The sequence below is a fragment of the Chiloscyllium punctatum genome, chromosome 41, assembly GCF_047496795.1.
Source record: "Chiloscyllium punctatum isolate Juve2018m chromosome 41, sChiPun1.3, whole genome shotgun sequence".
Taxonomy (NCBI): Eukaryota; Metazoa; Chordata; class Chondrichthyes; order Orectolobiformes; family Hemiscylliidae; genus Chiloscyllium; species Chiloscyllium punctatum.
This window is the reverse complement of record NC_092779.1, coordinates 56,219,245-56,243,297: the sequence shown is the minus strand read 5'-3', so window position 1 is coordinate 56,243,297 and position 24,053 is coordinate 56,219,245. Positions and strand designations below refer to the sequence as shown.

General features: G+C 46.0%; 6 non-coding genes across 6 annotated transcripts; all 6 read right to left on the bottom strand.

The window, feature by feature from the left end:
- Positions 1–3,529: 3,529 nt before the first annotated feature.
- On the bottom strand, positions 3,530–3,612 carry trnal-uaa (transfer RNA leucine (anticodon UAA)). The gene has a single exon. It is a non-coding gene; the product is annotated as a tRNA-Leu (tRNA).
- Positions 3,613–6,260: 2,648 nt separating this feature from the next.
- Positions 6,261–6,343, bottom strand: trnal-uaa (transfer RNA leucine (anticodon UAA)). The gene has a single exon. It is a non-coding gene; the product is annotated as a tRNA-Leu (tRNA).
- A 7,870-nt stretch (positions 6,344–14,213) lies between these two features.
- Positions 14,214–14,296, bottom strand: trnal-uaa (transfer RNA leucine (anticodon UAA)). The gene has a single exon. It is a non-coding gene; the product is annotated as a tRNA-Leu (tRNA).
- A 2,663-nt stretch (positions 14,297–16,959) lies between these two features.
- Positions 16,960–17,042, bottom strand: trnal-uaa (transfer RNA leucine (anticodon UAA)). Its single transcript has one exon. It is a non-coding gene; the product is annotated as a tRNA-Leu (tRNA).
- Positions 17,043–19,705: 2,663 nt separating this feature from the next.
- Positions 19,706–19,788, bottom strand: trnal-uaa (transfer RNA leucine (anticodon UAA)). The gene has a single exon. It is a non-coding gene; the product is annotated as a tRNA-Leu (tRNA).
- A 2,663-nt stretch (positions 19,789–22,451) lies between these two features.
- trnal-uaa (transfer RNA leucine (anticodon UAA)) lies at positions 22,452–22,534 on the bottom strand. The gene has a single exon. It is a non-coding gene; the product is annotated as a tRNA-Leu (tRNA).
- Between the last annotated feature and the right edge of the window lie 1,519 nt (positions 22,535–24,053).

Here is a 24,053-nt window from a genome sequence, read left to right as displayed (position 1 = left end):
TGACCATACTCTGGGAAATTTTCCCAGATTCTCAGTTCAGGATTTTTGCAGCTGGAAGTTACCTCAGAAACCCTGTTAACTCGTAATTTATTGAGAGAATCGCAAAACGGAAAGCATTTAACACGGAACACAAACAAAACTGGCAAACCAAATGTATTTCCAGACACAGCGAGCATGAATGCTAAATGTGAGACAGTCCGGGGCATGAGCCATAAAGTAATCTCACAACTAACAACAGGGCAATTCCAAACTACTCTTTCAAACATACAGGAGCCTGAGTGCACCACCACTTCCCGGACAATGCTGAAAAGAGAGAAAGAAAGAACATAATAAGAATGGGCCATAAAAAGTGAATTTCACCAATCACAGTCTCGGCTAGATTACCTTTCCCTTCCGATGTCTCCAGGACGGAGATGAAGGAAATGGGAGAAATTCAATAACATATGACATCGAAATTCATTGGAACGATTTTTTCATTGGCCAGAAAACCAAATAACGACGAGTCGAGTCACCGTAGTACTTTGTTTCACAACAGCGATGAAATAACAGTCTCCATTCGGTTCCATTAAAATTCAACTCGCCTGGAACGTAAAGCAACAGAAGAGCTGCGGAAGGCGAACACGATCATGACAGCACAGACGCTTCGCCAAATTCGGCACTTTCACACACCACAATTAATTGCCCGGGAAGCAAACCCATTTCGCTTCTGTTTTAAACAGAAACGCAGCAGGGGTCGAAACAGCATTTCAACCAGCTGCGCGGTTGGAGAAGGTCAGCAGAAATGGCAGCGGCGGGATTCGAACCCACGCCTCTGTCAGAGACTGCAGCTTAAATCCAGCGACTTAGACCGCTCGGCCACACTACCAGCCAGCCACTAGCGCTGCCCATTTTCTTGCACTTCCAATTGTGCTCCTGCAAAACAACAGATGCAAAGTCACGTTAAAAGGGTTCCATGATCCCTCTCCGACTCGCACAGCTGCTGGGATGTGCCCGGCTACAATGACAATTTCGCAGCAGATAATGATACCCATCAATCCAGACAAAAATCAATGGTAAGCTGAGTCGATCTTCTCAGACTCTTTTCAGCTCCAAATGCATCTGTGAGTGCGTGAGAACACACGATCGGTTATGATTTGGTCAAATTACCATGAGCTGCTTGACATGACTGCAATTTCGATTCTTGCATTGATAAATGATTTCACCCATTGCTCGAAACAGGACAACTTTCACGTTTACACGGAACATGAAACACACCGGACTACAGGGAAAATGCACAAAGCTGAGCAGCCCGTGTTCCAAATCATAACGTGCAGCATAGTTTCAGTCACTGTGTCTGTCTTGCAGAATAAGAGTCCCAAAGAATGTTCTCCACCCTAAAACCGGAGGTAGCATTACAATCCGAGAACGACAGATCACATTGCGAGGATGCTCTGACCTCGGAGCCAATTCGAGATGCCACTTTCCTTGCCTTTTTGCCTTAACCGTGCAATTCGCTGCAGAGATGTTCACACCTGGATATGAGCCACATGGATACCAACTGAGTTGGAAACCTGTGTGGGAATCGAAAGGAAGCGACACAATAAAGTTTGATAAATTCCATGGTGCTTTTAAGAAATGCAGTCTCTGTTCACCTCAATCTAAAAGGCAGTTTCTGAACATAGTCAGAGAAGTCAAAAGGGAATTACCTCACCCCACCCCACTCTCCGGAAGAGGTGCTAACTGCCCTTGAGTGCTTTTTGTTCTCGATGTGAAGAGCTCTCACGCCTGAGTCACCTTCACGTCTCTGGTTGCTGAGCGAATCACAAAGAAGGAATTTCACCAGAGCTGCTACTGCCTCACTTCCCCACTCGCCCTCCCCGTTTACATTTTCCTGCTCGTCAGTGATTTAAAGAAATCCAAATGGATGCGATGTCATTCTGTAGCCTCTCTGTCGATTCCTCCGTCTCACTTCCAACGTGGCTTAGATCTCGGGGCGCACCTTAATACTAGCGACGCTGTGAATGCATATGTCCAGAGGTTCCTCTGAGAGTGTAATTTCTTTCATTGCTGTTGCTGATTGAATGAGCCACTTCCGTGCGAACTGCTCCAAAACATGATTCAGGACCTCTGGTGCCAACTCTCGTACGTTGAATAACGACAGACAGCTTCCAAATGAGGTCTTTCAGAGACGACTTTGGGGTTACATTTGACAGACAGACTAGTTCAGGAATCCGTGGTGCGCTGTGATACCAGAGCATCAGCTTTTTCCCTGTCTTTGAACCGGGCAAACCTGCGCAAGGAATGCAAATGCGGTGCTGCTTTTCATGGAAGGATCAGAAGGCGGGAACTACACTCTCAAACAGAATGGCATATGATCAGAACCAGGTTGGAGAAAAACTTGACAATGCTTTGCACAGTAATTAAATGGAGTTGCATTACATTTCACTACGAGAGCAGATTTGTTCAAGCACTGAAAGTTGAAGCCATTCTACTTTTCACCTTTCTGTTTCCAATCGCTCGTTGTTTACTGGGACTTGTTTAATTTTGGCTTTGTGCTGAGCATGGACGAGATACACCGAAGTATCTGTTTCCACGCGGTGTGCCCTAATAACGTTGTGTTGCTTACACCGGCATTAAAGGATCACCTTTTAGCGGAGCTTGCCGTCGCAGTCTGCGGCACAATCATATAGCCTGTTCGACTGCTCACGGGAACGGTAGCATTGTGAATCGCTGCAGAAACGAACGACTTCCTTACTTTTGCTCCGACTGACCATACTCTGGGAAATTTTCCCAGATTCTCAGTTGAGGATTTTTGCAGCTGGAAGTTACCTCAGAAACCCTGTTAACTCGTAATTTATTGAGAGAATCGCAAAACGGAAAGCATTTAACACGGAACACAAACAAAACTGGCAAACCAAATGTATTTCCAGACACAGCGAGCATGAATGCTAAATGTGAGACATGCCGGGGACATGAGCCATAAAGTAATCTCACAACTAACAACAGGGCAATTCCAAACTACTCTTTCAAACATACAGGAGCCTGAGTGCACCACCACTTCCCGGACAATGCTGAAAAGAGAGAAAGAAAGAACATAATAAGAATGGGCCATAAAAAGTGAATTTCACCAATCACAGTCTCGGCTAGATTACCTTTCCCTTCCGATGTCTCCAGGACGGAGATGAAGGAAATGGGAGAAATTCAATAACATATGACATCGAAATTCATTGGAACGATTTTTTCATTGGCCAGAAAACCAAATAACGACGAGTCGAGTCACCGTAGTACTTTGTTTCACAACAGCGATGAAATAACAGTCTCCATTCGATTCCATTAAAATTCAACTCGCCTGGAACGTAAAGCAACAGAAGAGCTGCGGGAGGCGAACACGATCATGACAGCACAGACGCTTCGCTAAATTCGGCACTTTCACACACCACAATTAATTGCCCGGGAAGCAAACCCATTTCGCTTCTGTTTTAAACAGAAACGCAGCAGGGGTCGAAACAGCATTTCAACCAGCTGCGCGGTGGGAGAAGGTCAGCAGAAATGGCAGCGGTGGGATTCGAACCCACGCCTCTGTCAGAGACTGGAGCTTAAATCCCGCGCCTTAGACCGCTCGGCCACACTACCAGCCAGCCACTAGCGCTGCCCATTTTCTTGCACTTCCAATTGTGCTCCTGCAAAACAACAGATGCAAAGTCACGTTAAAAGGGTTCCATGATCCCTCTCCGACTCGCACAGCTGCTGGGATGTGCCCCGCTACAATGACAATTTCGCAGCAGATAATGATACCCATCAATCCAGACAAAAATCAATGGAAAGCTGAGTCGATCTTCTCAGACTCTTTTCAGCTCCAAATGCATCTGTGAGTGCGTGAGAACACACGATCGGTTATGATTTGGTGAAATTACCATGAGCTGCTTGACATGACTGCAATTTCGATTCTTGCATTGATAAATGATTTCACCCATTGCTCGAAACAGGACAACTTTCACGTTTACACGGAACATGAAACACACCGGACTACAGGGAAAATGAACAAAGCAGAGCAGCCCGTGTTCCAAATCATAACGTGCAGCATAGTTTCAGTCACTGTGTCTGTCTTGCAGAATAAGAGTCCCAAAGAATGTTCTCCACCCTAAAACCGGAGGTAGCATTACAATCCGAGAACGACAGATCACATTGCGAGGATGCTCTGACCTCGGAGCCAATTCGAGATGCCACTTTCCTTGCATTTTTGCCTTAACCGTGCAATTCGCTGCAGAGATGTTCACACCTGGATATGAGCCACATGGATACCAACTGAGTTGGAAACCTGTGTGGGAATCGAAAGGAAGCGACACAATAAAGTTTGATAAATTCCATGGTGCTTTTAAGAAATGCAGTCTCTGTTCACCTCAATCTAAAAGGCAGTTTCTGAACATAGTCAGAGAAGTCAAAAGGGAATTAGCTCACCCCACCCCACTCTCCGTAAGAGGTGCTAACTGCCCTTGAGTGCTTTTTGTTCTCGATGTGAAGAGCTCTCACGCCTGAGTCACCTTCACGTCTCTGGTTGCTGAGCGAATCACAAAGCAGGAATTTCACCAGAGCTGCTACTGCCTCACTTCCCCACTCGCCCTCCCCGTTTACATTTTCCTGCTCGTCAGTGATTTAAAGAAATCCAAATGGATGCGATGTCATTCTGTAGCCTCTCTGTCGATTCCTCCGTCTCACTTCCAACGTGGCTTAGATCTCGGGGCGCACCTTAATACTAGCGACGCTGTGAAAGCATAGGTCCAGAGGTTCCTCTGAGAGTGTAATTTCTTTCATTGCTGTTGCTGATTGAATGAGCCACTTCCGTGCGAACTGCTCCAAAACATGATTCAGGACCTCTGGTGCCAACTCTCGTACGTTGAATAACGACAGACAGCTTCCAAATGAGGTCTTTCAGAGACGACTTTGGGGGTACATTTGACAGACAGACTAGTTCAGGAATCCGTGGTGCGCTGTGATACCAGAGCATCAGCTTCTTCCCTGTCTTTGAACCGGGCAAACCTGCGCAAGGAATGCAAATGCGGTGCTGCTTTTCATGGAAGGATCAGAAGGCGGGAACTACACTCTCAAACAGAATGGCATATGATCAGAACCAGGTTGGAGAAAAACTTGACAATGCTTTGCACAGTAATTAAATGGAGTTGCATTACATTTCACTACGAGAGCAGATTTGTTCAAGCACTGAAAGTTGAAGCCATTCTGTTTCCAATCGCTCGTTGTTTAATGGGACTTGTTTAATTTTGGCTATGTGCTGAGCATGGACGAGATACACCGAAGTATCTGTTTCCACGCGGTGTGCCCTAATAACGTTGTGTTGCTTACACCGGCATTAAAGGATCACTCTTTAGCGGAGCTTGCCGTCGCAGTCTGCGGCACAATCATATAGCCTGTTCGACTGCTCACGGGAACGGTAGCATTGTGAATCGCTGCAGAAACGAACGACTTCCTTACTTTTGCTCCGACTGACCATACTCTGGGAAATTTTCCCAGATTCTCAGTTCAGGATTTTTGCAGCTGGAAGTTACCTCAGAAACCCTGTTAACTCGTAATTTATTGAGAGAATCGCAAAACGGAAAGCATTTAACACGGAACACAAACAAAACTGGCAAACCAAATGTATTTCCAGACACAGCGAGCATGAATGCTAAATGTGAGACAGTCCGGGGCATGAGCCATAAAGTAATCTCACAACTAACAACAGGGCAATTCCAAACTACTCTTTCAAACATACAGGAGCCTGAGTGCACCACCACTTCCCGGACAATGCTGAAAAGAGAGAAAGAAAGAACATAATAAGAATGGGCCATAAAAAGTGAATTTCACCAATCACAGTCTCGGCTAGATTACCTTTCCCTTCCGATGTCTCCAGGACGGAGATGAAGGAAATGGGAGAAATTCAATAACATATGACATCGAAATTCATTGGAACGATTTTTTCATTGGCCAGAAAACCAAATAACGACGAGTCGAGTCACCGTAGTACTTTGTTTCACAACAGCGATGAAATAACAGTCTCCATTCGATTCCATTAAAATTCAACTCGCCTGGAACGTAAAGCAACAGAAGAGCTGCGGGAGGCGAACACGATCATGACAGCACAGACGCTTCGCTAAATTCGGCACTTTCACACACCACAATTAATTGCCCGGGAAGCAAACCCATTTCGCTTCTGTTTTAAACAGAAACGCAGCAGGGGTCGAAACAGCATTTCAACCAGCTGCGCGATTGGAGAAGGTCAGCAGAAATGGCAGCGGTGGGATTCGAACCCACGCCTCTGTCAGAGACTGGAGCTTAAATCCCGTGCCTTAGACCGCTCGGCCACACTACCAGCCAGCCACTAGCGCTGCCCATTTTCTTGCACTTCCAATTGTGCTCCTGCAAAACAACAGATGCAAAGTCACGTTAAAAGGATTCCATGATCCCTCTCCGACTCGCACAGCTGCTGGGATGTGCCCGGCTACAATGACAATTTCGCAGCAGATAATGATACCCATCAATCCAGACAAAAATCAATGGAAAGCTGAGTCGATCTTCTCAGACTCTTTTCAGCTCCAAATGCATCTGTGAGTGCGTGAGAACACACGATCGGTTATGATTTGGTGAAATTACCATGAGCTGCTTGACATGACTGCAATTTCGATTCTTGCATTGATAAATGATTTCACCCATTGCTCGAAACAGGACAACTTTCACGTTTACACGGAACATGAAACACACCGGACTACAGGGAAAATGCACAAAGCAGAGCAGCCCGTGTTCCAAATCATAACGTGCAGCATAGTTTCAGTCACTGTGTCTGTCTTGCAGAATAAGAGTCCCAAAGAATGTTCTCCACCCTAAAACCGGAGGTAGCATTACAATCCGAGAACGACAGATCACATTGCGAGGATGCTCTGACCTCGGAGCCAATTCGAGATGCCACTTTCCTTGCATTTTTGCCTTAACCGTGCAATTCGCTGCAGAGATGTTCACACCTGGATATGAGCCACATGGATACCAACTGAGTTGGAAACCTGTGTGGGAATCGAAAGGAAGCGACACAATAAAGTTTGATAAATTCCATGGTGCTTTTAAGAAATGCAGTCTCTGTTCACCTCAATCTAAAAGGCAGTTTCTGAACATAGTCAGAGAAGTCAAAAGGGAATTAGCTCACCCCACCCCACTCTCCGGAAGAGGTGCTAACTGCCCTTGAGTGCTTTTTGTTCTCGATGTGAAGAGCTCTCACGCCTGAGTCACCTTCACGTCTCTGGTTGCTGAGCGAATCACAAAGCAGGAACTTCACCAGAGCTGCTACTGCCTCACTTCCCCACTCGCCCTCCCCGTTTACATTTTCCTGCTCGTCAGTGATTTAAAGAAATCCAAATGGATGCGATGTCATTCTGTAGCCTCTCTGTCGATTCCTCCGTCTCACTTCCAACGTGGCTTAGATCTCGGGGCGCACCTTAATACTAGCGACGCTGTGAAAGCATAGGTCCAGAGGTTCCTCTGAGAGTGTAATTTCTTTCATTGCTGTTGCTGATTGAATGAGCCACTTCCGTGCGAACTGCTCCAAAACATGATTCAGGACCTCTGGTGCCAACTCTCGTACGTTGAATAACGACAGACAGCTTCCAAATGAGGTCTTTCAGAGACGACTTTGGGGGTACATTTGACAGACAGACTAGTTCAGGAATCCGTGGTGCGCTGTGATACCAGAGCATCAGCTTCTTCCCTGTCTTTGAACCGGGCAAACCTGCGCAAGGAATGCAAATGCGGTGCTGCTTTTCATGGAAGGATCAGAAGGCGGGAACTACACTCTCAAACAGAATGGCATATGATCAGAACCAGGTTGGAGAAAAACTTGACAATGCTTTGCACAGTAATTAAATGGAGTTGCATTACATTTCACTACGAGAGCAGATTTGTTCAAGCACTGAAAGTTGAAGCCATTCTACTTTTCACCTTTCTGTTTCCAATCGCTCGTTGTTTAATGGGACTTGTTTAATTTTGGCTATGTGCTGAGCATGGACGAGATACACCGAAGTATCTGTTTCCACGCGGTGTGCCCTAATAACGTTGTGTTGCTTACACCGGCATTAAAGGATCACTCTTTAGCGGAGCTTGCCGTCGCAGTCTGCGGCACAATCATATAGCCTGTTCGACTGCTCACGGGAACGGTAGCATTGTGAATCGCTGCAGAAACGAACGACTTCCTTACTTTTGCTCCGACTGACCATACTCTGGGAAATTTTCCCAGATTCTCAGTTCAGGATTTTTGCAGCTGGAAGTTACCTCAGAAACCCTGTTAACTCGTAATTTATTGAGAGAATCGCAAAACGGAAAGCATTTAACACGGAACACAAACAAAACTGGCAAACCAAATGTATTTCCAGACACAGCGAGCATGAATGCTAAATGTGAGACAGTCCGGGGCATGAGCCATAAAGTAATCTCACAACTAACAACAGGGCAATTCCAAACTACTCTTTCAAACATACAGGAGCCTGAGTGCACCACCACTTCCCGGACAATGCTGAAAAGAGAGAAAGAAAGAACATAATAAGAATGGGCCATAAAAAGTGAATTTCACCAATCACAGTCTCGGCTAGATTACCTTTCCCTTCCGATGTCTCCAGGACGGAGATGAAGGAAATGGGAGAAATTCAATAACATATGACATCGAAATTCATTGGAACGATTTTTTCATTGGCCAGAAAACCAAATAACGACGAGTCGAGTCACCGTAGTACTTTGTTTCACAACAGCGATGAAATAACAGTCTCCATTCGATTCCATTAAAATTCAACTCGCCTGGAACGTAAAGCAACAGAAGAGCTGCGGGAGGCGAACACGATCATGACAGCACAGACGCTTCGCTAAATTCGGCACTTTCACACACCACAATTAATTGCCCGGGAAGCAAACCCATTTCGCTTCTGTTTTAAACAGAAACGCAGCAGGGGTCGAAACAGCATTTCAACCAGCTGCGCGATTGGAGAAGGTCAGCAGAAATGGCAGCGGTGGGATTCGAACCCACGCCTCTGTCAGAGACTGGAGCTTAAATCCCGCGCCTTAGACCGCTCGGCCACACTAGCAGCCGGCCACTAGCGCTGCCCATTTTCTTGCACTTCCAATTGTGCTCCTGCAAAACAACAGATGCAAAGTCACGTTAAAAGGGTTCCATGATCCCTCTCCGACTCGCACAGCTGCTGGGATGTGCCCGGCTACAATGACAATTTCGCAGCAGATAATGATACCCATCAATCCAGACAAAAATCAATGGAAAGCTGAGTCGATCTTCTCAGACTCTTTTCAGCTCCAAATGCATCTGTGAGTGCGTGAGAACACACGATCGGTTATGATTTGGTGAAATTACCATGAGCTGCTTGACATGACTGCAATTTCGATTCTTGCATTGATAAATGATTTCACCCATTGCTCGAAACAGGACAACTTTCACGTTTACACGGAACATGAAACACACCGGACTACAGGGAAAATGCACAAAGCAGAGCAGCCCGTGTTCCAAATCATAACGTGCAGCATAGTTTCAGTCACTGTGTCTGTCTTGCAGAATAAGAGTCCCAAAGAATGTTCTCCACCCTAAAACCGGAGGTAGCATTACAATCCGAGAACGACAGATCACATTGCGAGGATGCTCTGACCTCGGAGCCAATTCGAGATGCCACTTTCCTTGCCTTTTTGCCTTAACCGTGCAATTCGCTGCAGAGATGTTCACACCTGGATATGAGCCACATGGATACCAACTGAGTTGGAAACCTGTGTGGGAATCGAAAGGAAGCGACACAATAAAGTTTGATAAATTCCATGGTGCTTTTAAGAAATGCAGTCTCTGTTCACCTCAATCTAAAAGGCAGTTTCTGAACATAGTCAGAGAAGTCAAAAGGGAATTAGCTCACCCCACCCCACTCTCCGGAAGAGGTGCTAACTGCCCTTGAGTGCTTTTTGTTCTCGATGTGAAGAGCTCTCACGCCTGAGTCACCTTCACGTCTCTGGTTGCTGAGCGAATCACAAAGCAGGAATTTCACCAGAGCTGCTACTGCCTCACTTCCCCACTCGCCCTCCCCATTTACATTTTCCTGCTCGTCAGTGATTTAAAGAAATCCAAATGGATGCGATGTCATTCTGTAGCCTCTCTGTCGATTCCTCCGTCTCACTTCCAACGTGGCTTAGATCTCGGGGCGCACCTTAATACTAGCGACGCTGTGAAAGCATAGGTCCAGAGGTTCCTCTGAGAGTGTAATTTCTTTCATTGCTGTTGCTGATTGAATGAGCCACTTCCGTGCGAACTGCTCCAAAACATGATTCAGGACCTCTGGTGCCAACTCTCGTACGTTGAATAACGACAGACAGCTTCCAAATGAGGTCTTTCAGAGACGACTTTGGGGGTACATTTGACAGACAGACTAGTTCAGGTATCCGTGGTGCGCTGTGATACCAGAGCATCAGCTTCTTCCCTGTCTTTGAACCGGGCAAACCTGCGCAAGGAATGCAAATGCGGTGCTGCTTTTCATGGAAGGATCAGAAGGCGGGAACTACACTCTCAAACAGAATGGCATATGATCAGAACCAGGTTGGAGAAAAACTTGACAATGCTTTGCACAGTAATTAAATGGAGTTGCATTACATTTCACTACGAGAGCAGATTTGTTCAAGCACTGAAAGTTGAAGCCATTCTACTTTTCACCTTTCTGTTTCCAATCGCTCGTTGTTTAATGGGACTTGTTTAATTTTGGCTATGTGCTGAGCATGGACGAGATACACCGAAGTATCTGTTTCCACGCGGTGTGCCCTAATAACGTTGTGTTGCTTACACCGGCATTAAAGGATCACTCTTTAGCGGAGCTTGCCGTCGCAGTCTGCGGCACAATCATATAGCCTGTTCGACTGCTCACGGGAACGGTAGCATTGTGAATCGCTGCAGAAACGAACGACTTCCTTACTTTTGCTCCGACTGACCATACTCTGGGAAATTTTCCCAGATTCTCAGTTGAGGATTTTTGCAGCTGGAAGTTACCTCAGAAACCCTGTTCAGTCGTAATTTATTGAGAGAATCGCAAAACGGAAAGCATTTAACACGGAACACAAACAAAACTGGCAAACCAAATGTATTTCCAGACACAGCGAGCATGAATGCTAAATGTGAGACAGTCCGGGGCATGAGCCATAAAGTAATCTCACAACTAACAACAGGGCAATTCCAAACTACTCTTTCAAACATACAGGAGCCTGAGTGCACCACCACTTCCCGGACAATGCTGAAAAGAGAGAAAGAAAGAACATAATAAGAATGGGCCATAAAAAGTGAATTTCACCAATCACAGTCTCGGCTAGATTACCTTTCCCTTCCGATGTCTCCAGGACGGAGATGAAGGAAATGGGAGAAATTCAATAACATATGACATCGAAATTCATTGGAACGATTTTTTCATTGGCCAGAAAACCAAATAACGACGAGTCGAGTCACCGTAGTACTTTGTTTCACAACAGCGATGAAATAACAGTCTCCATTCGATTCCATTAAAATTCAACTCGCCTGGAACGTAAAGCAACAGAAGAGCTGCGGGAGGCGAACACGATCATGACAGCACAGACGCTTCGCTAAATTCGGCACTTTCACACACCACAATTAATTGCCCGGGAAGCAAACCCATTTCGCTTCTGTTTTAAACAGAATTTCGCAGCAGATAATGATACCCATCAATCCAGACAAAAATCAATGGAAAGCTGAGTCGATCTTCTCAGACTCTTTTCAGCTCCAAATGCATCTGTGAGTGCGTGAGAACACACGATCGGTTATGATTTGGTCAAATTACCATGAGCTACTTGACATGACTGCAATTTCGATTCTTGCATTGATAAATGATTTCACCCATTGCTCGAAACAGGACAACTTTCACGTTTACACGGAACATGAAACACACCGGACTACAGGGAAAATGCACAAAGCTGAGCAGCCCGTGTTCCAAATCATAACGTGCAGCATAGTTTCAGTCACTGTGTCTGTCTTGCAGAATAAGAGTCCCAAAGAATGTTCTCCACCCTAAAACCGTAGGTAGCATTACAAACCGAGAACGACAGATCACATTGCGAGGATGCTCTGACCTCGGAGCCAATTCGAGATGCCACTTTCCTTGCCTTTTTGCCTTAACCGTGCAATTCGCTGCAGAGATGTTCACACCTGGATATGAGCCACATGGATACCAACTGAGTTGGAAACCTGTGTGGGAATCGAAAGGAAGCGACACAATAAAGTTTGATAAATTCCATGGTGCTTTTAAGAAATGCAGTCTCTGTTCACCTCAATCTAAAAGGCAGTTTCTGAATATAGTCAGAGAAGTCAAAAGGGAATTACCTCACCCCACCCCACTCTCCGGAAGAGGTGCTAACTGCCCGTGAGTGCTTTTTGTTCTCGATGTGAAGAGCTCTCACGCCTGAGTCACCTTCACGTCTCTGGTTGCTGAGCGAATCACAAAGAAGGAATTTCACCAGAGCTGCTACTGCCTCACTTCCCCACTCGCCCTCCCCGTTTACATTTTCCTGCTCGTCAGTGATTTAAAGAAATCCAAATGGATGCGATGTCATTCTGTAGCCTCTCTGTCGATTCCTCCGTCTCACTTCCAACGTGGCTTAGATCTCGGGGCGCACCTTAATACTAGCGACGCTGTGAAAGCATAGGTCCAGAGGTTCCTCTGAGAGTGTAATTTCTTTCATTGCTGTTGCTGATTGAATGAGCCACTTCCGTGCGAACTGCTCCAAAACATGATTCAGGAGCTCTGGTGCCAACTCTCGTACGTTGAATAACGACAGACAGCTTCCAAATGAGGTCTTTCAGAGACGACTTTGGGGGTACATTTGACAGACAGACTAGTTCAGGAATCCGTGGTGCGCTGTGATACCAGAGCATCAGCTTCTTCCCTGTCTTTGAACCGGGCAAACCTGCGCAAGGAATGCAAATGCGGTGCTGCTTTTCATGGAAGGATCAGAAGGCGGGAACTACACTCTCAAACAGAATGGCATATGATCAGAACCAGGTTGGAGAAAAACTTGACAATGCTTTGCACAGTAATTAAATGGAGTTGCATTACATTTCACTACGAGAGCAGATTTGTTCAAGCACTGAAAGTTGAAGCCATTCTACTTTTCACCTTTCTGTTTCCAATCGCTCGTTGTTTAATGGGACTTGTTTAATTTTGGCTATGTGCTGAGCATGGACGAGATACACCGAAGTATCTGTTTCCACGCGGTGTGCCCTAATAACGTTGTGTTGCTTACACCGGCATTAAAGGATCACTCTTTAGCGGAGCTTGCCGTCGCAGTCTGCGGCACAATCATATAGCCTGTTCGACTGCTCACGGGAACGGTAGCATTGTGAATCGCTGCAGAAACGAACGACTTCCTTACTTTTGCTCCGACTGACCATACTCTGGGAAATTTTCCCAGATTCTCAGTTGAGGATTTTTGCAGCTGGAAGTTACCTCAGAAACCCTGTTCAGTCGTAATTTATTGAGAGAATCGCAAAACGGAAAGTATTTAACACGGAACACAAACAAAACTGGCAAACCAAATGTATTTCCAGACACAGCGAGCATGAATGCTAAATGTGAGACAGTCCGGGGCATGAGCCATAATGTAATCTCACAACTAACAACAGGGCAATTCCAAACTACTCTTTCAAACATACAGGAGCCTGAGTGCACCACCACTTCCCGGACAATGCTGAAAAGAGAGAAAGAAAGAACATAATAAGAATGGGCCATAAAAAGTGAATTTCACCAATCACAGTCTCGGCTAGATTACCTTTCCCTTCCGATGTCTCCAGGACGGAGATGAAGGAAATGGGAGAAATTCAATAACATATGACATCGAAATTCATTGGAACGATTTTTTCATTGGCCAGAAAACCAAATAACGACGAGTCGAGTCACCGTAGTACTTTGTTTCACAACAGCGATGAAATAACAGTCTCCATTCGGTTCCATTAAAATTCAACTCGCCTGGAACGTAAAGCAACAGAAGAGCTGCGGCAGGCGAACACGATCATGACAGCACAGACGCTTCGCTAAATTCGGCACTTTCACACACCACAATTAATTGCCCGGGAAGCAAACCCATTTCGCTTCTGTTTTAAACAGAAACGCAGCAGGGGTCGAAACAGCATTTCAACCAGCTGCGCGATTGGAGAAGGTCAGCAGAAATGGCAGCGGTGGGATTCGAACCCACGCCTCTGTCAGAGACTGGAGCTTAAATCCAGCGCCTTAGACCGCTCGGCCACACTACCAGCCAGCCACTAGCGCTGCCAATTTTCATGCACTTCCAATTGTGCTCCTGCAAAACAACAGATGCAAAGTCACGTTAAAAGGGTTCCATGATCCCTCTCCGACTCGCACAGCTGCTGGGATGTGCCCGGCTACAATGACAATTTCGCAGCAGATAATGATACCCATCAATCCAGACAAAAATCAATGGTAAGCTGAGTCGATCTTCTCAGACTCTTTTCAGCTCCAAATGCATCTGTGAGTGCGTGAGAACACACGATCGGTTATGATTTGGTCAAATTACCATGAGCTGCTTGACATGACTGCAATTTCGATTCTTGCATTGATAAATGATTTCACCCATTGCTCGAAACAGGACAACTTTCACGTTTACACGGAACATGAAACACACCGGACTACAGGGAAAATGCACAAAGCTGAGCAGCCCGTGTTCCAAATCATAACGTGCAGCATAGTTTCAGTCACTGTGTCTGTCTTGCAGAATAAGAGTCCCAAAGAATGTTCTCCACCCTAAAACCGGAGGTAGCATTACAATCCGAGAACGACAGATCACATTGCGAGGATGCTCTGACCTCGGAGCCAATTCGAGATGCCACTTTCCTTGCCTTTTTGCCTTAACCGTGCAATTCGCTGCAGAGATGTTCACACCTGGATATGAGCCACATGGATACCAACTGAGTTGGAAACCTGTGTGGGAATCGAAAGGAAGCGACACAATAAAGTTTGATAAATTCCATGGTGCTTTTAAGAAATGCAGTCTCTGTTCACCTCAATCTAAAAGGCAGTTTCTGAACATAGTCAGAGAAGACAAAAGGGAATTAGCTCACCCCACCCCACTCTCCGGAAGAGGTGCTAACTGCCCTTGAGTGCTTTTTGTTCTCGATGTGAAGAGCTCTCACGCCTGAGTCACCTTCACGTCTCTGGTTGCTGAGCGAATCACAAAGAAGGAATTTCACCAGAGCTGCTACTGCCTCACTTCCCCACTCGCCCTCCCCGTTTATATTTTCCTGCTCGTCAGTGATTTAAAGAAATCCAAATGGATGCGATGTCATTCTGTAGCCTCTCTGTCGATTCCTCCGTCTCACTTCCAACGTGGCTTAGATCTCGGGGCGCACCTTAATACTAGCGACGCTGTGAAAGCATAGGTCCAGAGGTTCCTCTGAGAGTGTAATTTCTTTCATTGCTGTTGCTGATTGAATGAGCCACTTCCGTGCGAACTGCTCCAAAACATGATTCAGGACCTCTGGTGCCAACTCTCGTACGTTGAATAACGACAGACAGCTTCCAAATGAGGTCTTTCAGAGACGACTTTGGGGGTACATTTGACAGACAGACTAGTTCAGGAATCCGTGGTGCGCTGTGATACCAGAGCATCAGCTTCTTCCCTGTCTTTGAACCGGGCAAACCTGCGCAAGGAATGCAAATGCGGTGCTGCTTTTCATGGAAGGATCAGAAGGCGGGAACTACACTCTCAAACAGAATGGCATATGATCAGAACCAGGTTGGAGAAAAACTTGACAATGCTTTGCACAGTAATTAAATGGAGTTGCATTACATTTCACTACGAGAGCAGATTTGTTCAAGCACTGAAAGTTGAAGCCATTCTACTTTTCACCTTTCTGTTTCCAATCGCTCGTTGTTTAATGGGACTTGTTTAATTTTGGCTATGTGCTGAGCATGGACGAGATACACCGAAGTATCTGTTTCCACGCGGTGTGCCCTAATAACGTTGTGTTGCTTACACCGGCATTAAAGGATCACTCTTTAGCGGAGCTTGCCGTCGCAGTCTGCGGCACAATCATATAGCCTGTTCGACTGCTCACGGGAACGGTAGCATTGTGAATCGCTGCAGAAACGAACGACTTCCTTACTTTTGCTCCGACTGACCATACTCTGGGAAATTTTCCCAGATTCTCAGTTGAGGATTTTTGCAGCTGGAAGTTACCTCAGAAACCCTGTTAACTCGTAATTTATTGAGAGAATCGCAAAACGGAAAGCATTTAACACGGAACACAAACAAAACTGGCAAACCAAATGTATTTCCAGACACAGCGAGCATGAATGCTAAATGTGAGACAGTCCGGGGCATGAGCCATAAAGTAATCTCACAACTAACAACAGGGCAATTCCAAACTACTCTTTCAAACATACAGGAGCCTGAGTGCACCACCACTTCCCGGACAATGCTGAAAAGAGAGAAAGAAAGAACATAATAAGAATGGGCCATAAAAAGTGAATTTCACCAATCACAGTCTCGGCTAGATTACCTTTCCCTTCCGATGTCTCCAGGACGGAGATGAAGGAAATGGGAGAAATTCAATAACATATGACATCGAAATTCATTGGAACGATTTTTTCATTGGCCAGAAAACCAAATAACGACGAGTCGAGTCACCGTAGTACTTTGTTTCACAACAGCGATGAAATAACAGTCTCCATTCGATTCCATTAAAATTCAACTCGCCTGGAACGTAAAGCAACAGAAGAGCTGCGGGAGGCGAACACGATCATGACAGCACAGACGCTTCGCTAAATTCGGCACTTTCACACACCACAATTAATTGCCCGGGAAGCAAACCCATTTCGCTTCTGTTTTAAACAGAAACGCAGCAGGGGTCGAAACAGCATTTCAACCAGCTGCGCGATTGGAGAAGGTCAGCAGAAATGGCAGCGGTGGGATTCGAACCCACGCCTCTGTCAGAGACTGGAGCTTAAATCCAGCGCCTTAGACCGCTCGGCCACACTACCAGCCAGCCACTAGCGCTGCCAATTTTCTTGCACTTCCAATTGTGCTCCTGCAAAACAACAGATGCAAAGTCACGTTAAAAGGGTTCCATGATCCCTCTCCGACTCGCACAGCTGCTGGGATGTGCCCGGCTACAATGACAATTTCGCAGCAGATAATGATACCCATCAATCCAGACAAAAATCAATGGAAAGCTGAGTCGATCTTCTCAGACTCTTTTCAGCTCCAAATGCATATGTGAGTGCGTGAGAACACACGATCGGTTATGATTTGGTCAAATTACCATGAGCTACTTGACATGACTGCAATTTCGATTCTTGCATTGATAAATGATTTCACCCATTGCTCGAAACAGGACAACTTTCACGTTTACACGGAACATGAAACACACCGGACTACAGGGAAAATGCACAAAGCTGAGCAGCCCGTGTTCCAAATCATAACGTGCAGCATAGTTTCAGTCACTGTGTCTGTCTTGCAGAATAAGAGTCCCAAAGAATGTTCTCCACCCTAAAACCGGAGGTAGCATTACAATCCGAGAACGACAGATCACATTGCGAGGATGCTCTGACCTCGGAGCCAATTCGAGATGCCACTTTCCTTGCCTTTTTGCCTTAACCGTGCAATTCGCTGCAGAGATGTTCACACCTGGATATGAGCCACATGGATACCAACTGAGTTGGAAACCTGTGTGGGAATCGAAAGGAAGCGACACAATAAAGTTTGATAAATTCCATGGTGCTTTTAAGAAATGCAGTCTCTGTTCACCTCAATCTAAAAGGCAGTTTCTGAATATAGTCAGAGAAGTCAAAAGGGAATTACCTCACCCCACCCCACTCTCCGGAAGAGGTGCTAACTGCCCGTGAGTGCTTTTTGTTCTCGATGTGAAGAGCTCTCACGCCTGAGTCACCTTCACGTCTCTGGTTGCTGAGCGAATCACAAAGAAGGAATTTCACCAGAGCTGCTACTGCCTCACTTCCCCACTCGCCCTCCCCGTTTACATTTTCCTGCTCGTCAGTGATTTAAAGAAATCCAAATGGATGCGATGTCATTCTGTAGCCTCTCTGTCGATTCCTCCGTCTCACTTCCAACGTGGCTTAGATCTCGGGGCGCACCTTAATACTAGCGACGCTGTGAAAGCATAGGTCCAGAGGTTCCTCTGAGAGTGTAATTTCTTTCATTGCTGTTGCTGATTGAATGAGCCACTTCCGTGCGAACTGCTCCAAAACATGATTCAGGACCTCTGGTGCCAACTCTCGTACGTTGAATAACGACAGACAGCTTCCAAATGAGGTCTTTCAGAGACGACTTTGGGGGTACATTTGACAGACAGACTAGTTCAGGAATCCGTGGTGCGCTGTGATACCAGAGCATCAGCTTCTTCCCTGTCTTTGAACCGGGCAAACCTGCGCAAGGAATGCAAATGCGGTGCTGCTTTTCATGGAAGGATCAGAAGGCGGGAACTACACTCTCAAACAGAATGGCATATGATCAGAACCAGGTTGGAGAAAAACTTGACAATGCTTTGCACAGTAATTAAATGGAGTTGCATTACATTTCACTACGAGAGCAGATTTGTTCAAGCACTGAAAGTTGAAGCCATTCTACTTTTCACCTTTCTGTTTCCAATCGCTCGTTGTTTAATGGGACTTGTTTAATTTTGGCTATGTGCTGAGCATGGACGAGATACACCGAAGTATCTGTTTCCACGCGGTGTGCCCTAATAACGTTGTGTTGCTTACACCGGCATTAAAGGATCACTCTTTAGCGGAGCTTGCCGTCGCAGTCTGCGGCACAATCATATAGCCTGTTCGACTGCTCACGGGAACGGTAGCATTGTGAATCGCTGCAGAAACGAACGACTTCCTTACTTTTGCTCCGACTGACCATACTCTGGGAAATTTTCCCAGATTCTCAGTTGAGGATTTTTGCAGCTGGAAGTTACCTCAGAAACCCTGTTAACTCGTAATTTATTGAGAGAATCGCAAAACGGAAAGCATTTAACACGGAACACAAACAAAACTGGCAAACCAAATGTATTTCCAGACACAGCGAGCATGAATGCTAAATGTGAGACAGTCCGGGGCATGAGCCATAAAGTAATCTCACAACTAACAACAGGGCAATTCCAAACTACTCTTTCAAACATACAGGAGCCTGAGTGCACCACCACTTCCCGGACAATGCTGAAAAGAGAGAAAGAAAGAACATAATAAGAATGGGCCATAAAAAGTGAATTTCACCAATCACAGTCTCGGCTAGATTACCTTTCCCTTCCGATGTCTCCAGGACGGAGATGAAGGAAATGGGAGAAATTCAATAACATATGACATCGAAATTCATTGGAACGATTTTTTCATTGGCCAGAAAACCAAATAACGACGAGTCGAGTCACCGTAGTACTTTGTTTCACAACAGCGATGAAATAACAGTCTCCATTCGATTCCATTAAAATTCAACTCGCCTGGAACGTAAAGCAACAGAAGAGCTGCGGGAGGCGAACACGATCATGACAGCACAGACGCTTCGCTAAATTCGGCACTTTCACACACCACAATTAATTGCCCGGGAAGCAAACCCATTTCGCTTCTGTTTTAAACAGAAACGCAGCAGGGGTCGAAACAGCATTTCAACCAGCTGCGCGATTGGAGAAAGTCAGCAGAAATGGCAGCGGTGGGATTCGAACCCACGCCTCTGTCAGAGACTGGAGCTTAAATCCAGCGCCTTAGACCGCTCGGCCACACTACCAGCCAGCCACTAGCGCTGCCAATTTTCTTGCACTTCCAATTGTGCTCCTGCAAAACAACAGATGCAAAGTCACGTTAAAAGGGTTCCATGATCCCTCTCCGACTCGCACAGCTGCTGGGATGTGCCCGGCTACAATGACAATTTCGCAGCAGATAATGATACCCATCAATCCAGACAAAAATCAATGGAAAGCTGAGTCGATCTTCTCAGACTCTTTTCAGCTCCAAATGCATATGTGAGTGCGTGAGAACACACGATCGGTTATGATTTGGTCAAATTACCATGAGCTACTTGACATGACTGCAATTTCGATTCTTGCATTGATAAATGATTTCACCCATTGCTCGAAACAGGACAACTTTCACGTTTACACGGAACATGAAACACACCGGACTACAGGGAAAATGCACAAAGCTGAGCAGCCCGTGTTCCAAATCATAACGTGCAGCATAGTTTCAGTCACTGTGTCTGTCTTGCAGAATAAGAGTCCCAAAGAATGTTCTCCACCCTAAAACCGGAGGTAGCATTACAATCCGAGAACGACAGATCACATTGCGAGGATGCTCTGACCTCGGAGCCAATTCGAGATGCCACTTTCCTTGCCTTTTTGCCTTAACCGTGCAATTCGCTGCAGAGATGTTCACACCTGGATATGAGCCACATGGATACCAACTGAGTTGGAAACCTGTGTGGGAATCGAAAGGAAGCGACACAATAAAGTTTGATAAATTCCATGGTGCTTTTAAGAAATGCAGTCTCTGTTCACCTCAATCTAAAAGGCAGTTTCTGAATATAGTCAGAGAAGTCAAAAGGGAATTACCTCACCCCACCCCACTCTCCGGAAGAGGTGCTAACTGCCCGTGAGTGCTTTTTGTTCTCGATGTGAAGAGCTCTCACGCCTGAGTCACCTTCACGTCTCTGGTTGCTGAGCGAATCACAAAGAAGGAATTTCACCAGAGCTGCTACTGCCTCACTTCCCCACTCGCCCTCCCCGTTTACATTTTCCTGCTCGTCAGTGATTTAAAGAAATCCAAATGGATGCGATGTCATTCTGTAGCCTCTCTGTCGATTCCTCCGTCTCACTTCCAACGTGGCTTAGATCTCGGGGCGCACCTTAATACTAGCGACGCTGTGAAAGCATAGGTCCAGAGGTTCCTCTGAGAGTGTAATTTCTTTCATTGCTGTTGCTGATTGAATGAGCCACTTCCGTGCGAACTGCTCCAAAACATGATTCAGGACCTCTGGTGCCAACTCTCGTACGTTGAATAACGACAGACAGCTTCCAAATGAGGTCTTTCAGAGACGACTTTGGGGGTACATTTGACAGACAGACTAGTTCAGGAATCCGTGGTGCGCTGTGATACCAGAGCATCAGCTTCTTCCCTGTCTTTGAACCGGGCAAACCTGCGCAAGGAATGCAAATGCGGTGCTGCTTTTCATGGAAGGATCAGAAGGCGGGAACTACACTCTCAAACAGAATGGCATATGATCAGAACCAGGTTGGAGAAAAACTTGACAATGCTTTGCACAGTAATTAAATGGAGTTGCATTACATTTCACTACGAGAGCAGATTTGTTCAAGCACTGAAAGTTGAAGCCATTCTACTTTTCACCTTTCTGTTTCCAATCGCTCGTTGTTTAATGGGACTTGTTTAATTTTGGCTATGTGCTGAGCATGGACGAGATACACCGAAGTATCTGTTTCCACGCGGTGTGCCCTAATAACGTTGTGTTGCTTACACCGGCATTAAAGGATCACTCTTTAGCGGAGCTTGCCGTCGCAGTCTGCGGCACAATCATATAGCCTGTTCGACTGCTCACGGGAACGGTAGCATTGTGAATCGCTGCAGAAACGAACGACTTCCTTACTTTTGCTCCGACTGACCATACTCTGGGAAATTTTCCCAGATTCTCAGTTGAGGATTTTTGCAGCTGGAAGTTACCTCAGAAACCCTGTTAACTCGTAATTTATTGAGAGAATCGCAAAACGGAAAGCATTTAACACGGAACACAAACAAAACTGGCAAACCAAATGTATTTCCAGACACAGCGAGCATGAATGCTAAATGTGAGACAGTCCGGGGCATGAGCCATAAAGTAATCTCACAACTAACAACAGGGCAATTCCAAACTACTCTTTCAAACATACAGGAGCCTGAGTGCACCACCACTTCCCGGACAATGCTGAAAAGAGAGAAAGAAAGAACATAATAAGAATGGGCCATAAAAAGTGAATTTCACCAATCACAGTCTCGGCTAGATTACCTTTCCCTTCCGATGTCTCCAGGACGGAGATGAAGGAAATGGGAGAAATTCAATAACATATGACATCGAAATTCATTGGAACGATATTTTCATTGGCCAGAAAACCAAATAACGACGAGTCGAGTCACCGTAGTACTTTGTTTCACAACAGCGATGAAATAACAGTCTCCATTCGATTCCATTAAAATTCAACTCGCCTGGAACGTAAAGCAACAGAAGAGCTGCGGGAGGCGAACACGATCATGACAGCACAGACGCTTCGCTAAATTCGGCACTTTCACACACCACAATTAATTGCCCGGGAAGCAAACCCATTTCGCTTCTGTTTTAAACAGAAACGCAGCAGGGGTCGAAACAGCATTTCAACCAGCTGCGCGATTGGAGAAGGTCAGCAGAAATGGCAGCGGTGGGATTCGAACCCACGCCTCTGTCAGAGACTGGAGCTTAAATCCAGCGCCTTAGACCGCTCGGCCACACTACCAGCCAGCCACTAGCGCTGCCAATTTTCTTGCACTTCCAATTGTGCTCCTGCAAAACAACAGATGCAAAGTCACGTTAAAAGGGTTCCATGATCCCTCTCCGACTCGCACAGCTGCTGGGATGTGCCCGGCTACAATGACAATTTCGCAGCAGATAATGATACCCATCAATCCAGACAAAAATCAATGGAAAGCTGAGTCGATCTTCTCAGACTCTTTTCAGCTCCAAATGCATATGTGAGTGCGTGAGAACACACGATCGGTTATGATTTGGTCAAATTACCATGAGCTACTTGACATGACTGCAATTTCGATTCTTGCATTGATAAATGATTTCACCCATTGCTCGAAACAGGACAACTTTCACATTTACACGGAACATGAAACACACCGGACTACAGGGAAAATGCACAAAGCTGAGCAGCCCGTGTTCCAAATCATAACGTGCAGCATAGTTTCAGTCACTGTGTCTGTCTTGCAGAATAAGAGTCCCAAAGAATGTTCTCCACCCTAAAACCGGAGGTAGCATTACAATCCGAGAACGACAGATCACATTGCGAGGATGCTCTGACCTCGGAGCCAATTCGAGATGCCACTTTCCTTGCCTTTTTGCCTTAACCGTGCAATTCGCTGCAGAGATGTTCACACCTGGATATGAGCCACATGGATACCAACTGAGTTGGAAACCTGTGTGGGAATCGAAAGGAAGCGACACAATAAAGTTTGATAAATTCCATGGTGCTTTTAAGAAATGCAGTCTCTGTTCACCTCAATCTAAAAGGCAGTTTCTGAATATAGTCAGAGAAGTCAAAAGGGAATTACCTCACCCCACCCCACTCTCCGGAAGAGGTGCTAACTGCCCGTGAGTGCTTTTTGTTCTCGATGTGAAGAGCTCTCACGCCTGAGTCACCTTCACGTCTCTGGTTGCTGAGCGAATCACAAAGAAGGAATTTCACCAGAGCTGCTACTGCCTCACTTCCCCACTCGCCCTCCCCGTTTACATTTTCCTGCTCGTCAGTGATTTAAAGAAATCCAAATGGATGCGATGTCATTCTGTAGCCTCTCTGTCGATTCCTCCGTCTCACTTCCAACGTGGCTTAGATCTCGGGGCGCACCTTAATACTAGCGACGCTGTGAAAGCATAGGTCCAGAGGTTCCTCTGAGAGTGTAATTTCTTTCATTGCTGTTGCTGATTGAATGAGCCACTTCCGTGCGAACTGCTCCAAAACATGATTCAGGACCTCTGGTGCCAACTCTCGTACGTTGAATAACGACAGACAGCTTCCAAATGAGGTCTTTCAGAGACGACTTTGGGGGTACATTTGACAGACAGACTAGTTCAGGAATCCGTGGTGCGCTGTGATACCAGAGCATCAGCTTCTTCCCTGTCTTTGAACCGGGCAAACCTGCGCAAGGAATGCAAATGCGGTGCTGCTTTTCATGGAAGGATCAGAAGGCGGGAACTACACTCTCAAACAGAATGGCATATGATCAGAACCAGGTTGGAGAAAAACTTGACAA